A 16220-nucleotide genomic window follows, 5' to 3' on the forward strand; every position below is an offset into this window, starting at 1 on the left:
AGCTCGTAGCGCGGCACTCGGTGCCGCGCTATGAGCTTGTAGATCTGCTATTTTTCAACGGCTAAAGCATAACATAATGCTTAAAACACCAAAAGGGGTTCCCGCCCGGAATGGGTTAATGACTAGGAGAACGGTGGAGTCGAGAGGCCACGCATCTGGGTGTCACTCAGGGCTGACACCTCCTCCCAGCCCGGCTTCCGGCCGCTCGCCAAGGGATGTCCCTCCCAGATGTTACAAGGTTTCCATAAATGGTAAATGGTGCATTTATATAGTGCCTTTATCCAAGGTGCTTTACAATAGATTGTGCATTACATTCACCCATTCACACACACATTCATACACCGATGGCGGCGGAAACCATGCAAGGCACCAACCAGCACATCAGGAGCAATTTGGGGTTCAGTGTCTTGCTCAAGAAGACTTTTTAAACTATTTTAAAAAGACTATTTTTTTAAACCACCTTTTTAGAGGTTCAGGGTCATAAGCGTTAAGGCAATATAGAAACCCAAATCTTTTTGGTGTACAGATCGCATTGCGACACATTGTGAGCTTGTAGATCAGCTATTTTTGCAGAACCTATTATGACCGAGACTAGGGTATATGGCTCTTAAAGCATAATGCTTGGCCAATGCGTTATCAAGTCTTTCTTGAAATGCTGTCTCGGGGCACGGTGGCACAGTTGGTAGTGCTGTCGCCTCACAGCTAGAAGGTCCTGGGTTCGATTTCCGCTGGGGACGCTGTGGGTGCTGGCGGCGTGTTTCCTCCTCCGTGTCATCAGTGCCCATAACCGAGGCAGGGGTTGGCGAAAGGGCCTTTCTGTGTGGAGTTTGCATGTAGGTACCCTCACATGTTCTCCCCGTGTCCCCTAGGGTAGGTACCCTCACATGTTCTCCCCTAGGGTAGGTACCCTCACATGTTCTCCCCGTGTCCCCTAGGGTAGGTACCCTCACATGTTCTCCCCGTGTCCCCTAGGGTAGGTACCCTCACATGTTCTCCCCGTGTCCCCTAGGGTAGGTACCCTCACATGTTCTCCCCTAGGGTAGGTACCCTCACATGTTCTCCCCTAGGGTAGGTACCCTCACAAAAAAACATGCAGTAATCCTGGTCTCTAAACTGCCTCCCCCTGGCCAGCCGGGGCGCCTGATGGCGGGAAAAGGAACTTGTTGGAATAACGTGTTCCTTCCACGCGCTACGTCCAACCAGGGAAACTCCCCCCTGTCAGGTGTAAAGGAGCAACTTGGACACTCAGGCATGAAGGAAGCATGAGTTCAAGTCCGTTGCTCTCCCCAGGTTGGCGGAGGGTGTGTAGAGCCCATGGGATCACATTAGATAATTGACACAGGGGTGAAAAATGGGTTACAAAATCGCTGTCTCTGCCCTTTATGATGCAACTATACCTGGAGGTTGCACGCAGCACTACTCCTGTGATTAAGGTATAGTGATCACAGGTCTGTATGGATCACATGGACTCGCATTAATTTATTTCTCCCAGTAAGCTTCAATTCTTCTGTGTGGCCTCACTGAGTCTCATTAAGCAGACCGCTGTTCACAATGCAAGGACCGGGCCTTGTGTGTGGGTTAGGGTAGCGTGGAGCTCGTTCGGTGTGAGTATAGCTGATGTATAGTCCCTCGCCCCCAACGGGAGGATCATTTATAAAAAGGTGTCTCCGGCTACCTTTTGTGCACGCACAGGCTTTGTGATGGAGCCATCCCTGTATACCACCCAGCAAATGTATGTTGATGGTGTTTTCATAATCTCCTGTTTTCCCTTATTTCCTCCCGAATAAAGGGGCGATGGGGGTGCGGTGGGGTGGGGAGGGTGTCGTAATGGAATTCAGCCAAGGCATTGGATTATAAATGAGGTCTGCGGCAGGCAGGCTTCATAACATTATTTAGATTCTTGTGTACAGAGACTCCGTGTTCCAACTCCCATCAGCATTGCAACTGAATCAAATGTGAATATAAGCTGATATAGGGAAATTGGTTTGTAATGTGCTGATGCTTTGGAGACCCTGCGTGTGTGCAAAGGTAAAAAAACACACCCGGAGAAATGCCATGGCACGCACTGTTCAGAGTGATGCTTTAATTACTCGAATTGAATGATAAACCACACTGTGTGTGTGTGTGTGTGTGTGTGTGTGTGTGTGTGTGTGTGTGTGTGTGTGTGTGTGTGTGTGTGTGTGTTGTGTGTGTGTGTGTGTGTGTGTGTGTGTGTGTGTGTGTGTGTGTGTGTGTGCGCGTGCGTGCGCGCGCGAGATATACAGTAGGCTACCTGTGTTTCCCCTGTGGTATGTATTCATATAACCAATTTAGGCCTGACGGTTTTCTGAAATACCTCATGTTTCTATGTCTGTGATAGTCAAAAATAGCAGACCTACAAGCTCGTAGCGCGGCACTCGGTGCCGCGCTATGAGCTTGTAGATCTGCTATTTTTCAATAGCTAAAGTATAACATAATGCTTAAAACACCAAAAGGGGTTCCCGGCCCAGAATGGGATAATGCGGGGTGTGAAATTTCAAGACATGTGGCTGTTTTGCGGTGTTGGTGGGGGTGTGTGTGTGTGGGGGGGGGGGGGGGGTGTATCCTTTGGCATTTACCGACGCAGGTCAGAGTGGCATCTCTACCTTATACTGCCGTCGCCATGACAACCTCCTGACAGGGAGAAGAGCGATGGGTATAAAGATGTGAGTAATGTGTGTGCGTTCAATCTATTTCCGGACAGGAAGACCTTTTAGCATGTCATTGTGGGCATGTCCCTTTCTTTCAGTGCGCAACACCAATCATTCTCAACCTTTTTTCATTTCAAGGACCCCCCCAGGTTGATCATATGCATCTAGCCATGGATGGACCCCCATTTGATACAAATGTGTACCTTATCTCTGGGACCCCCAATCTCCCCTGAGTTCAGAGAAATGACTTGCTTTGCTCAACACTCGTTGGGGTCATTAGTTAACCCAATTACAACTGAGGAGTAAGGATGATTCTACAAATATCTTCTAAATCCTGACAGTTTTCTGAAGAACCTTATGTTTCTATGTCAGTGGTTCTCAAACATTTTCATGTCAAGGACCCCCAAAATATATGTAATTGGCCGCCGACCCCCCCATCTGAAAACATGTTGTTCCAGTGACCTCCCAGAAGCAAATATTTGAATTTAAAACGTTCGCTCTGAATACATTCAAAGATTTGCGCCATGCACATTTTCATGATTTATCAAAAATAGCAGACCTACAAGCACGAGCTTGTAGGTCTGCTATTTCTCAACAGATGATAATGCTTGAAAACACCAAAAGGGGTTCCCGTACTAGAATGGGTTAAGAAACTGATTGGCAGAGAGTGATTGATATATTCGTCCAACATTCTCTCCCTGCCTTCAGGTGACTGAGCGTCAGTGGCGTTTTGTCCCACCTGGTTACAGCAACTGCCACTCACTTGTACAGAGATGTCACCCACATTGTCCAGCCGTGGGGAGACTCAGAGGCTACAATGACATGCAACACAACACGCAAGATGCGTCGAGTAATGACAGACAAACAGTTAATGGTGAGCGGCTTCATCAGTCAAGTTTCGCACAGCGGCCAAAGAGCTGGAGTGCGAGGCTGAGTGTCTTATAAGAGAAATGACTGTTTATATACGGTCAATGACAGGCCATGATGAAAGCTGGAATGAAGCGCCACTACAGTCGAGTGCCACCGACTTATCCCTTTTGCTGTCCTGAGTCATGACAGTTCTCTTTACTCTCGGCTCTAATCAGTGATTGGGTTTAGTATTTGCGTCTGAAACACAGATTTGGTTTGAATGCCCTAGCCAGCTAAATGTGAGGCTGCCTACAACACCGATATCTGAACTATAATGGAGAAACATGACGATATAATGGAGAAACATAACGATATAATGGAGAAACATAACGATATAATGGATTGAGCTCAGAGAAACATAACGATATAATGGAGAAACATAACGATATAATGGAGAAACATAACGATATAATGGATTGAGCTCAGAGAAACATAACGATATAATGGAGAAACATAACGATATAATGGATTGAGCTCAGAGAAACATAACGATATAATGGAGAAACATAACGATATAATGGAGAAACATAACGATATAATGGATTGAGCTCAGAGAAACATAACGATATAATGGAGAAACATAACGATATAATGGATTGAGCTCAGAGAAACATAACGATATAATGGAGAAACATAACGATATAATGGATTGAGCTCAGAGTGGAAATTGCAGATTTGTTCAGGAGAGATAAACCTAAAGCCCAAACCACACCAAAGGGTCAGGTTGGGACCAAACCTTTTTGAAGGTACACCAATGCAACTCCTAACCTTTTAGTCTAGTTTTTATTTGTTGACGAACAACAAACAAATTTGTTGGCGCTATAACAGGCTGTTCTGGAAATTTTGGGGCAGAGGTTCATCGTTAGCATCTAGGGAGTGTGTGTGCAAAATCTGGCATCGACCGGGTTAACGGTGCCGGAGATTAGCTGTTCACAGACGGACGGACGGACAGAAGGACGGACGGAGTGCAAAACATACTCTCTCCCCATGCCTTCGGCCTGGTGGAGACAACTAAACATACTCTCTCCCCATGCCTTCGGCCTGGTGGAGACAACTAAACATACTCTCTCCCCATGCCTTCGGCCTGGTGGAGACAACTAAACATACTCTCTCCCCATGCCTTCGGCCTGGTGGAGACAACTAAACATACTCTCTCCCCATGCCTTCGGCCTGGTGGAGACAACTAAACATACTCTCTCCCCATGCCTTGGGCCTGGTGGAGACAACTAAACATACTCTCTCCCCATGCCTTGGGCCTGGTGGAGACAACTAAACATACTCTCTCCCCATGCCTTCGGCCTGGTGGAGACAACTAAACATACTCTCTCCCCATGCCTTGGGCCTGGTGGAGACAACTAAACATACTCTCTCCCCATGCCTTCGGCCTGGTGGAGACAACTAAACATACTCTCTCCCCATGCCTTCGGCCTGGTGGAGACAACTAAACATACTCTCTCCCCATGCCTTCGGCCTGGTGGAGACAACTAAACATACTCTCTCCCCATGCCTTCGGCCTGGTGGAGACAACTAAACATACTCTCTCCCCATGCCTTCGGCCTGGTGGAGACAACTAAACATACTCTCTCCCCATGCCTTGGGCCTGGTGGAGACAACTAAACATACTCTCTCCCCATGCCTTCGGCCTGGTGGAGACAACTAAACATACTCTCTCCCCATGCCTTGGGCCTGGTGGAGACAACTAAACATACTCTCTCCCCAAGCCTTCGGCCTGGTGGAGACAACTAAACATACTCTCTCCCCATGCCTTCGGCCTGGTGGAGACAATAACTAATCCAGACAACGGGCCTGGGGCGCATGCCAAGGAGAAGAACTTACATTACAACGTTATGGCCTGTGACACTGCAGTGTGACTGTGGCTCAACACTGTCCCATCTTTTTGGTATTATGTACCGTTTGAATCCACATCGACGACAATGGGCAGAAGCCACAAGCTCATTTATGCCATTTAGGCCTGACGTCGAAATTTAAAAAATGTCTTCTAAATTCTGACAGTTTTCTGAAATACCATATGTTTCTGTATCAGTGGTGCTCAATATTTCATGTCAATAGGACCCCAAAAATGATATGTAGTTGGCCACCGACCCCCCCATCTGAAAATATGTTATTCCAGGAAGGAACCCCTCAGAAGCAAAGATTTGAGTTAAAAACCTTCGCTCTGAAAGAATATAATAGCAAAAATGTATGCCGCATTTTCACTCTTTTTCAAAAATAGCAGACCTACAAGCTCATAGCGCGGCACTCGGTGCCGCGCTACGAGCTTGTAGATCTGCTATTTTTTCAATAGCTAAAGTATAACGTAATGCTTAAAACACCAAAAGGGGCTCCCGCCCCAAAATGGGTTATTTACTTTTCCGCTTCCACCTTTTTATAGCGCGGCTCCGCGAGGCTGCCCTTCTATGACAGTGTCTGGCTGTGTCTGTGTCTGTGTCTGTCTCTTTGTCCAGAGCTAATCTTGCGAACCACTGGACCGATAAGTGCCCAAACTTTGTACTCTGACTGCCAGGATACAGGCCGCGGAAGTACCTCAACTTTTTATGCTATTATGGAAGTCAATGGGGCTGGGCTGGGCTCGGGGTTCATGTGGTTAACTGCAGAGTGAATACGTGGCCATAGATGTCTAATCCATCCATTACATGTAATTGAGATTGAAACGCTGCATTAATCCGTTTTGACCTGAGATCAGATTCTAAAAATGTCTTCTACATCCTGACAGTTTTCTGAAAAAGCTATGTTTCTATGTCAGTCGTTCTTTGATTTTTCAAAAATAGCAGACCTACAAGCTCGTAGCGCGCCACTCGGTGGCGCGCTATGAGCTTGTAGATCTGCTACTTTTTCAATAGCTAAAGCATAGCATAATGCTAACACCAAAAGGGGTTTCCGCCCAAAATGGGTTAAAGTCGACTGTGTATAGGATTGAGCTCTGAGTGGAAATTATTAGAAAAAGGATTAGAAAGAATGATTTTGTCCATTCTGAAAAATACATGTAACCGGGTGTCTGCACTGCAGGCTTAGGCAAGTCAGATTTAACTTAGAGGTATATTCAGTGATTTCACTTAATTCAAATATCACTTATTTTTTTGTTTTGTTGTGTTAATCCTCCCTACTATAGAGCGTGCTGACCATATAAGGAGTTCCTCCCTATCCCCGGTGAGCCCCTGGGGTAAAAAAAACGTAGGTTTCGTTTTTGGCTAGGTGGCCAAGTCTTCATCCAATCAGGATAGAGAGGGGCCTTCCGCCAATCATGATCGAGCGGGGGCGGGCCTTGGTGTGTGTGCTGTTGGCCTGTTGCGTGTCCCCCCCACTGTAGTGTGTGCATGTGCACATCTTGTTACCGGGGCAGACCGGGGGGGTTTTCCAAATCACTGAATGCTCCTTTAAATACCTTTTATATTTAATAGTGTGAGCTTTATAGATCTGTTCAAGCTGTTACTTTGGGCTTGTTTATCTGTAAAGACAGACCGATTAATCGGACCGATTACTACTGAATCGGTCTGATTGATTAATCGAAACGATGCCGATTTAATCTAAAAACAACTAGAATCGGGCCGATACCGATGTGTGTTTGCCGATTAATCTCCCGTCACTAATATACAGTTGGGTGCCATTGGTATTGTCCTATTCTTTTTGTTGAGGTTTGCGTGATCTGCGCATTTCACAATGTAGATATTATGTCCACTAGGGGGAGTAGAGAGCTATATAAATATATACTGTATATTTGTGTGTACTGTACAGTGTACTCTCCCCCACCGTCAGGCTCAGCAGCTGAAAGATGCTCCAGAAAAGGCCCTTCACGGAACATGTAAAATTACCTTGTCAATCTTTATCCGGCTGCAAACTACAGTTGGGTGCCACCGATATTGTCCCTTATCATTTGACCCATTTAGGCCTGAAAAATCCTTCTAAATCCTCCAGTTTTCTGAAATAAATATTTTCACGGTTTTTCAAAAATAGCAGACCTACAAGCTCGTAGCGCGCCACTCGGTGGCGCGCTATGAGCTTGTAGATCTGCTATTTTTCAATAGCTAAATTATAACATAATGTTTAAAACACCAAAAGGGGTTCCCGCCCAAAATGGGTTAACTGTCCTTTTGCGCAGATCACGCAAACCTCAGCAAAAAGAAAAGGACAATATCGATGGCCTCCAACTGTAGTTTTTCTACTCTTTTTTTTTTGGCATAAGGAAGAAAAAGGGACGTAAAAAAGGGGTCAAAATGAGTTTGTTTGGATGGATTTTCTTGGCCGTGTGTCTAATGTCTGCTTTTTAATGAGAAGAGGAGATACAGTGCCGGATTTAGAGCTGTAGTGACAGCCAGTCAGAGGGAGGCAGTAACCCCACCGTGCGCACGCAACGCACGCACGCACAGCACGCACACGCACAACCACCAAAAAGTGCACAATCATTTGTTGTGTTGATGCCAGGTGCACTCAGGGGGACCAACTAAAGGAGCAACGCGGACACACATGGCTAAAAGAAAAGTCTTAAATCACATGTTTGTCCTTGATAAAGATAACTCTTTATTCTGTCAATAATTATGTGTTATTAAAGCACAGGCAAATTGTGAACACACATGAATCTAACTAACCCCCATTTCCAATGGTGGAAAGTAACGAAGTACTTTTACTTAAGTACTGTACTTAAGTACAATTTTGAGGTATTTTGTACTTTACTTGAGTATTTCCAATTTCCAGTACTTTTACTTCTAACTCCACTACATCTCGGAGCCAAAAGTTTGAACTTTTACTTCACTACAATTATTTGAAAACTTTAGTTACGAATAGTTAGTTTGGCGAAGACATACATTGACCACTTCAACCCTATACATTTCGGCCATTTGAAAATAGCCGATCTACAAGCTCACAATGCGCCGCAATGCGACGCATTGTGAGCTTGTAGATCGGCTATTTTCAATAGATTGTGTACACATTTTGAACTTACTTTAGCACTTTTACTCAAGTACATTTTCAATTCCGTACTTTTACTTGTAACAAAGTAGTTCTAAATTGCAGTATTGGTACTTTTACTTAAGTAAAACAATTGAGTACTTTGTTGTGTACACTGTTGAGTGGAAGAGGCGAGGTATAGAATGATGAAAACATGTTGAATGGGAGAGGCGAGGTATAGAGTGATGAATTGCACGGTAAAGTGACCAAATGAGATGCAGTAAAAAATGAAACAACACGTCGAGGTTATACTGTTGATATAAAGGGTGACATACATCGCAAAATATGTATGGCCCACTTTGATGTGTTCATCAATCTGCCCACGTTGCACGGCAGCAGCCGCCGCACGACTTCAATGGACCCAATACACTTTACACTGGGATCTATCCCGATGCATCAACATCATGTTAGCCTGTGTGTGTGTGTGTGTGTGTGTGTGTGTGTGTGTGTGTGTGTGTGTGTGTGTGTGTGTGTGTGTGTGTGTGTGTGTGTGTGTGTGTGTGTGTGTGTGTGTGTGTGTGTGTGTGTGTGTGTGTGTGTGTGTGTGTGTGTGTGTGTGTGTGTGTGTGTGTGTGTGTGTGTGTGTGTGTGTGTGTGTGTGTGTGTGTGTGTGTGTGTGTGTGTGTGTGTGTGTGTGTGTGCGTGCGTGCGTGCGTGCGTGCGTGCGTGCGTGCGTGCGTGCGTGCGTGCGTGCGTGCGTGCGTGCGTGCGTGCGTGCGTGCGTGCGTGCGTGCGTGCGTGCGTGCGTGCGTGCGTGCGTGCGTGCGTGCGTGCTACTGTATTGTATGAGTGAATTTGTACTATTCACAAAATCACCATCACCACAATCGACCCAAAACTCTATCTCATCAGATGGGGTCGATCAGCATCCAAGACAAAGGCAGGAGTCCTCGAAAGGACTCTCATTATTTCAACCATTAGATTTTTGGTTCCAAAATCTGTTCGACCCACATCACCGCAATCTGCTGTTCATTACCAAACCGCCACAATTCACCAGATTTGACTGAGAGCCTGCCATGGCACAAATTCCAGCTTTTCACCAAAGGAGAAAATGAGTTAATATCACAGGCAGACTCTTCACATACTAGAGCATGTCTGAAATAAGTGTCAGAGCTGAAATCGACATGTAAATATGAAATAAATGCTTAAACATGTTGCTAGGTGTAATGTTTAAACCACATAAGTGAACCTTTCAAGCCTGTTTTCTCAACTCGCTGTTTTCTGCAAGACATTACTCTATAAGCCATATCTCCAAAACTGGTGGCTCAAACTGAACCAATATGTCAATTTGAAGCTATGATTCCCTGCTTTCATATGACATGACAAAACGAAAATTAAAAAAAATTGTATTGTATATTATATTTGTATATTATTATTGTATTATTATTATATCATTGTCATTTTAATCGTTGATTAGTCACATTTACAACGAGGTACAGCTTGTAAGGAACAGGTGTTTGTAGAATGAGCAACACTGCTAAACATGTGGGTTGAACCCCCCCCCCCCCAAAAAAAAAATATCTCCTAAATGGTTGGTATTCTATACAACCGTTGCTTTGAGTTGCTTAGTGGATGTTCCTGGCTCTGTGGGGGTGAGTGTTGTCATCCTGGAGGATGCTCAGTGGATGTTCCTGGCTCTGTGGGGGTGAGTGTTGTCATCCTGGAGGATGCTCAGTGGATGTTCCTGGCTCTGTGGGGGTGAGTGTTGTCATCCTGGAGGATGCTCAGTGGATGTTCCTGGCTCTGTGGGGGTGAGTGTTGTCATCCTGGAGGATGCTCAGTGGATGTTCCTGGCTCTGTGGGGGTGAGTGTTGTCATCCTGGAGGATGCTTAGTGGATGTTCCTGGCTCTGTGGGGGTGAGTGTTGTCATCCTGGAGGATGGGTTAGGTCCTGGCTCTGTGGGGGTGAGTGTTGTCATCCTGGAGGATGGGTTAGGTCCTGGCTCTGTGGGGGTGAGTGTTGTCATCCTGGAGGATGCTCAGTGGATGTTCCTGGCTCTGTGGGGGTGAGTGTTGTCATCCTGGAGGATGCTTAGTGGATGTTCCTGGCTCTGTGGGGGTGAGTGTTGTCATCCTGGAGGATGGGTTAGGTCCTGGCTCTGTGGGGGTGAGTGTTGTCATCCTGGAGGATGGGTTAGGTCCTGGCTCTGTGGGGGTGAGTGTTGTCATCCTGGAGGATGTTCCTGGCTCTGTGGGGGTGAGTGTTGTCATCCTGGTGGATGTTCCTGGCTCTGTGGGGGTGAGTGTTGTCATCCTGGAGGATGCTCAGTGGATGTTCCTGGCTCTGTGGGGGTGAGTGTTGTCATCCTGGAGGATGCTTAGTGGATGTTCCTGGCTCTGTGGGGGTGAGTGTTGTCATCCTGGAGGATGTTCCTGGCTCTGTGGGGGTGAGTGTTGTCATCCTGGAGGATGTTCCTGGCTCTGTGGGGGTGAGTGTTGTCATCCTGGTGGATGTTCCTGGCTCTGTGGGGGTGAGTGTTGTCATCCTGGTGGATGTTCCTGGCTCTGTGGGGGTGAGTGTTGTCATCCTGGTGGATGTTCCTGGCTCTGTGGGGGTGAGTGTTGTCATCCTGGAGGATGGCGTTCGGTCCTGGCTCTGTGGGGGTGAGTGTTGTCATCCTGGAGGATGGCGTTCGGTCCTGGCTCTGTGGGGGTGAGTGTTGTCATCCTGGAGGATGCTCAGTGGATGTTCCTGGCTCTGTGGGGGTGAGTGTTGTCATCCTGGAGGATGCTCAGTGGATGTTCCTGGCTCTGTGGGGGTGAGTGTTGTCATCCTGGAGGATGCTTAGTGGATGTTCCTGGCTCTGTGGGGGCGAGTGTTGTCATCCTGGAGGATGCTCAGTGGATGTTCCTGGCTCTGTGGGGGTGAGTGTTGTCATCCTGGAGGATGCTCAGTGGATGTTCCTGGCTCTGTGGGGGTGAGTGTTGTCATCCTGGAGGATGCTCAGTGGATGTTCCTGGCTCTGTGGGGGTGAGTGTTGTCATCCTGGAGGATGCTCAGTGGATGTTCCTGGCTCTGTGGGGGTGAGTGTTGTCATCCTGGAGGATGCTTAGTGGATGTTCCTGTCTCTGTGGGGGTGAGTGTTGTCATCCTGGAGGATGGCGTTAAGGTCCCAGATTCTGAAGATATGGGATCGCCCGCTGGCTACAAAATCTCATCCCGATATCTCACTGCATTGAGATTGCCTTCAATGATGACAAGTTCTGTCTTGCCTGTGCGAGAGATACCCTGTGGCTGTGTATGGATCTTCCAGACGCTACTGAGTTCCCTAACACTGAGTGTAAAATGTATATAAAGTGTAAAAATGACTAATATGTGTTGTTGTTTTCCATATTACTGTTGGAGAGTGCAATCATCCAATCCACTAAGCAACTCAAAGCAAGGGTTGAATTCCAATCATTTGCCATTTTGGCAATTGAGGTGCAAACCACACGTTTAGCATTTTTGCTCATTCCACGAATGCCATGTCTTTACAAGCTGTTCCTTGTTGTAAAGGTGACTAATCAACGATTAAAATGATATAAAATACCAATTGGTATTATTAACCCATTTTGGGTGGGAACCCCTTTTGGTGTTTTAAGCATTGTTATGCTTTAACTGTTGAAAAATAGCAGACCTACAAGTTCATATGAGCTTCTTTTTGAAAAATCGTGAAGATGTGCCTGAAATCATTGAATATATATTCTTTCAGAGCGAGTTTTTAACTCAAATCTTTGCTACTGGGGAGGGTCCCTGGAACAACATATTTTCAGATGGGGATCGGCGGCAAATGTCATAATATATTTAGGGTCCTTGACATGAATACGTTTGAGAACGACTGACATGGAAACATGGGTTTTTAAATAAAACTGTCAGGATTTAGGCCAAAATGGGTTAAAGTGGAGAAATATTAGACATGTGAACATTTTTGTGGTAGTATACCAGCTGCAGCCCACCAAGCTATCCATGGTGGGTTTGAATGTGGTAGTATACCAGCTGCAGCCCACCAAGCTATCCATGGTGGGTTTGAATGTGGTAGTATACCAGCTGCAGCCCACCAAGCTATCCATGGTGGGTTTGAATGTGGTAGTATACCAGCTGCAGCCCACCAAGCTATCCATGGTGGGTTTGAATGTGGTAGTATACCAGCTGCAGCCCACCAAGCTATCCATGGTGGGTTTGGATGTGGTAGTATACCAGCTGCAGCCCACCAAGCTATCCATGGTGGGTTTGAATGTGGTAGTATACCAGCTGCAGCCCACCAAGCTATCCATGGTGGGTTTGGATGTGGTAGTATACCAGCTGCAGCCCACCAAGCTATCCATGGTGGGTTTGAATGTGGTAGTATACCAGCTGCAGCCCACCAAGCTATCCATGGTGGGTTTGAATGTGGTAGTATACCAGCTGCAGCCCACCAAGCTATCCATGGTGGGTTTGGATGTGGTAGTATACCAGCTGCAGCCCACCAAGCTATCCATGGTGGGTTTGAATGTGGTAGTATACCAGCTGCAGCCCACCAAGCTATCCATGGTGGGTTTGAATGTCTATATAGCTCTGCCAACGTGTCACTGTGTCATTGTGCTTAGTTCTTCGTTCAACACTAATGGGGGGAATTCCCAATGTCTGTCCCACATCAAACCAACAGTATCTCTGTTCCACATCAAACAGTTTTATACGACTGACGCTTTACTTAAGTTTTTTTTACTTCATTTGAAAACAAGGCAGGCACGATGCTGACAGAATGGCACCCGAGGGAGTGTCCGTATACAGAGTGCTCCACTCGGCGCCGGGCCTAGGGTGACCAGATCCAAACTGTTCATTTGAGGGACAGAAGTGTCTTGATGGGGGCACTTGTCCCACACAAGCGATACTGGAGTACCGGGTTAGCAACTTACGACTTGAGTGCTATTTGAGTGCTATATGAATGCCTTGATGTCATATTTGACCATATAGGCCTATTGGGTATAAACTCCTCTGGTGTCTCACATTTTGTTTTAAAATCGTGCTTTATTTTTTATTTTTATGCTATTTTAACAGGCTTAAAAACACATCTTGCAGGAAGAGACAATGAGAGAGCTTTACAACAGAAGGGGACTAAACTATTAGGGCATTTGAGCACTGATGCAATTGCCTGCCAGTCACAATGTGGGACAGGGTCTCAATTTGTGGGACGCCTGAAAAGTCTTGAGGGACTGTCCCACGCAAAGAGGAACATCTGGTCACCCTAGCCGGGCCAAGTTGCAAAAAGGGGTCACGAATACTGTACGTTATAATCGTTTATATTTACAGTGGCACCAGTGTTGTTTTTGGCAGAATTTTTTTTATTTTAGTTTTAGTCGTAGTCTCTTGAATAGTTTTAATTTAGTTTTAGTCACATTTTAGTCACCTGGAATGTTTTAGTGTTTTAGTCTAGTTTTAGTCGACTAAATATCATAAGATTTTAGTCGACTAAATCTACAGTTGATTTAGTCGACGACGACGCGACGCGCTGTGAGCTTGTAGATCGGCTATTTTGCAACCAATTGTATAAAATGACTTATACTGGATCTCTTGTCCACTGGTCCCTTCCTAACATTTCCGTCTAGTTTTTATTTGTCACTGTTTAGCACTGTATTTGCCAATGAAACTATATGTGACTACATTTGACTGAGAGACTGCCATTGGATTTTTTTTTTAATTTTCGTATTTTCAAGTCATGTGAAAGCAGGGAATCATAGCTTCAAATTGACACATTGGTTGTTCAGTTTGACCTACCAGTTTTGGAGATGTGGTTTATAGAGTAATGTTTTGCAGTGAAACAGCGAGTTGAGAAAACAGGCTTGAAAGGTTCACTTCTGTGGTCTCTAACATTACACCTAGCTACATGTTTAAGCATTTATTTCATATTTACATGTCGATTTCAGCTCTGACACTTATTTCAGACATGCTCTAGTATGAAGAGTCTGCCTGTGCTATTAACTCATTTTTAAAAAGCTGGTGAAAAGCTGTAATTTGCGCGATTGCAGTCTCTCAGTCAAATCTGGTCACATATGACACTATATTGAGCTGACAACATCCACATCTTGTACCACATTTTGTCGTATACTATTAGGTGAAATGAAGATGGTGTGAGTGTGTGGTGGGGCTGGACCATCACGATGGAGATGATGAGAGAGCACTTTGCAGTGGTATAGCCTATCCATTTTCCCGCGTGAATACGATATAATGTGCTGACACGGTGCTTAGCATCTCTTTCATAATAACAGGGTACAACGCCATGCAGGGCCGCCGCCGTTAGCAGGAGTACGACGAGAACACGATGATGATCCTCCTCCCTATTTAATGCAAACACGCCACCCCAATAGATGATTAGCCCCCCCCCCATTAATAGACATGATCATGAAGTCCAAAACCCACTCGCCCGGCACACTGACTACACTACTTGCACACACAGACACACAGACGCACGCACTGTCTTGGATAAATACGCCACAGGTAATTATCCCATTTTGACCTGAGATCAGATTCTAAAAATGTCTTCTACATCCTGACAGTTTTCTGAAAAAGCTATGTTTCTATGTCAGTCGTTCTTCGATTTTTCAAAAATAGCAGACCTACAAGCGCGGCACTCGGTGGCGCGCTACGAGCTTGTAGATCTGCTATTTTTCAATAGCTAAAGCATAACATAATGCTAACACCAAAAGGGGTTCCCCGCCCAGAGTGGGTTATAGCGGGGAAGCATGTCTTGGCAGTGCTGTCAGAACTGTAATTGCTGGAGGGACAGTGGGCTATCGAGAGGCACATCGCTGGTGGAGACGATGCAACGCGGAGGCGAGCCACTTTGATTAGACGCGAAGGGGTGAGAAACAGAGGTTATCTCCTCACATCCCCCCCCCCCCCCCACCCACCCCCTACCCCCCCCCCCCCCCCAATTCTCATATCTTGCATACCTTGAACAACACTGGCTCTTTAACATGAGATAAGCAGAATTATTTTTGAAGAAGGGCCAACGGTAAATACTCTCCTTCCCCGAGAGCGATCATCGCTAGAGGAGCATTTAACCCCTTGAGGACCCATTCTAGGGGGCTCTTGTCAGGGCTTTGAAAAGGCAACATCCATACCTGTATCACATCATACATGAGACACAAAAAAAAACACTTCTCATCTTGTTAGAAGAAATTGCAGAGGGTAAATGTGTGCACTAGTGCGCTCACTCAGCTTTTGCTGTCATGAATTGCCAATTTCTGTTGCCAGCAGGCTTTGAATAAAAAAAAAAGAAACGGACTGAAGTCGGGGCCAGAAGTGGGATTTTTTAATTTCTTTGGAAATTCCCATCTGTTTGCGCATATGTGTGTATGGGGGATTGGAAAGGGGGGGGTTGGGGGGTTACAGTACAGTACGTCCAATCGTGTCTTTCAAATGAACGGCGAGCTTCTTCCTTCTGAATATTGCTTGTGAAAATTACTAGTAGGCCTAATAACCCATTTTGACCTGAGATCAAATTCTACAAAATGTCTTCTACATCCTGACAGTTTTCTGAAAAAGCTATGTTTCTATGTCAGTCGTTCTTCGATTTAAAAAAAAATTAGCAGCTATGAGCTTGTAGATCTGCTATTTTTGAGTGGTGTAAACCACTCCTACAACTGGCTTTGTTAGTTTACGTGTCTGTTCGTACCAAAAAATGAGCATGGTTGCTATGGTCACCCAGTTCACACGGGTGT

At 45.8% G+C, this 16220-nt stretch overlaps 1 protein-coding gene across 1 annotated transcript in view; it reads left to right on the forward strand.

Annotated features, from left to right (window-relative positions):
• The window catches only part of dhx15 (DEAH (Asp-Glu-Ala-His) box helicase 15), a 219839-nt gene extending 204753 nt beyond the window's left edge, over window positions 1-15086 (forward strand). The window contains exon 15 of the mRNA XM_079491638.1: window positions 15003-15086. The gene's annotated coding sequence lies outside the window, so the exon portion shown is untranslated. The remainder of the gene's footprint in view (window positions 1-15002) is intronic.
• Window positions 15087-16220: the final 1134 nt, after the last annotated feature.

Source organism: Electrona antarctica, assembly GCF_951216825.1.
Source record: "Electrona antarctica genome assembly, chromosome: 21".
NCBI classification, from domain to species: Eukaryota; Metazoa; Chordata; class Actinopteri; order Myctophiformes; family Myctophidae; genus Electrona; species Electrona antarctica.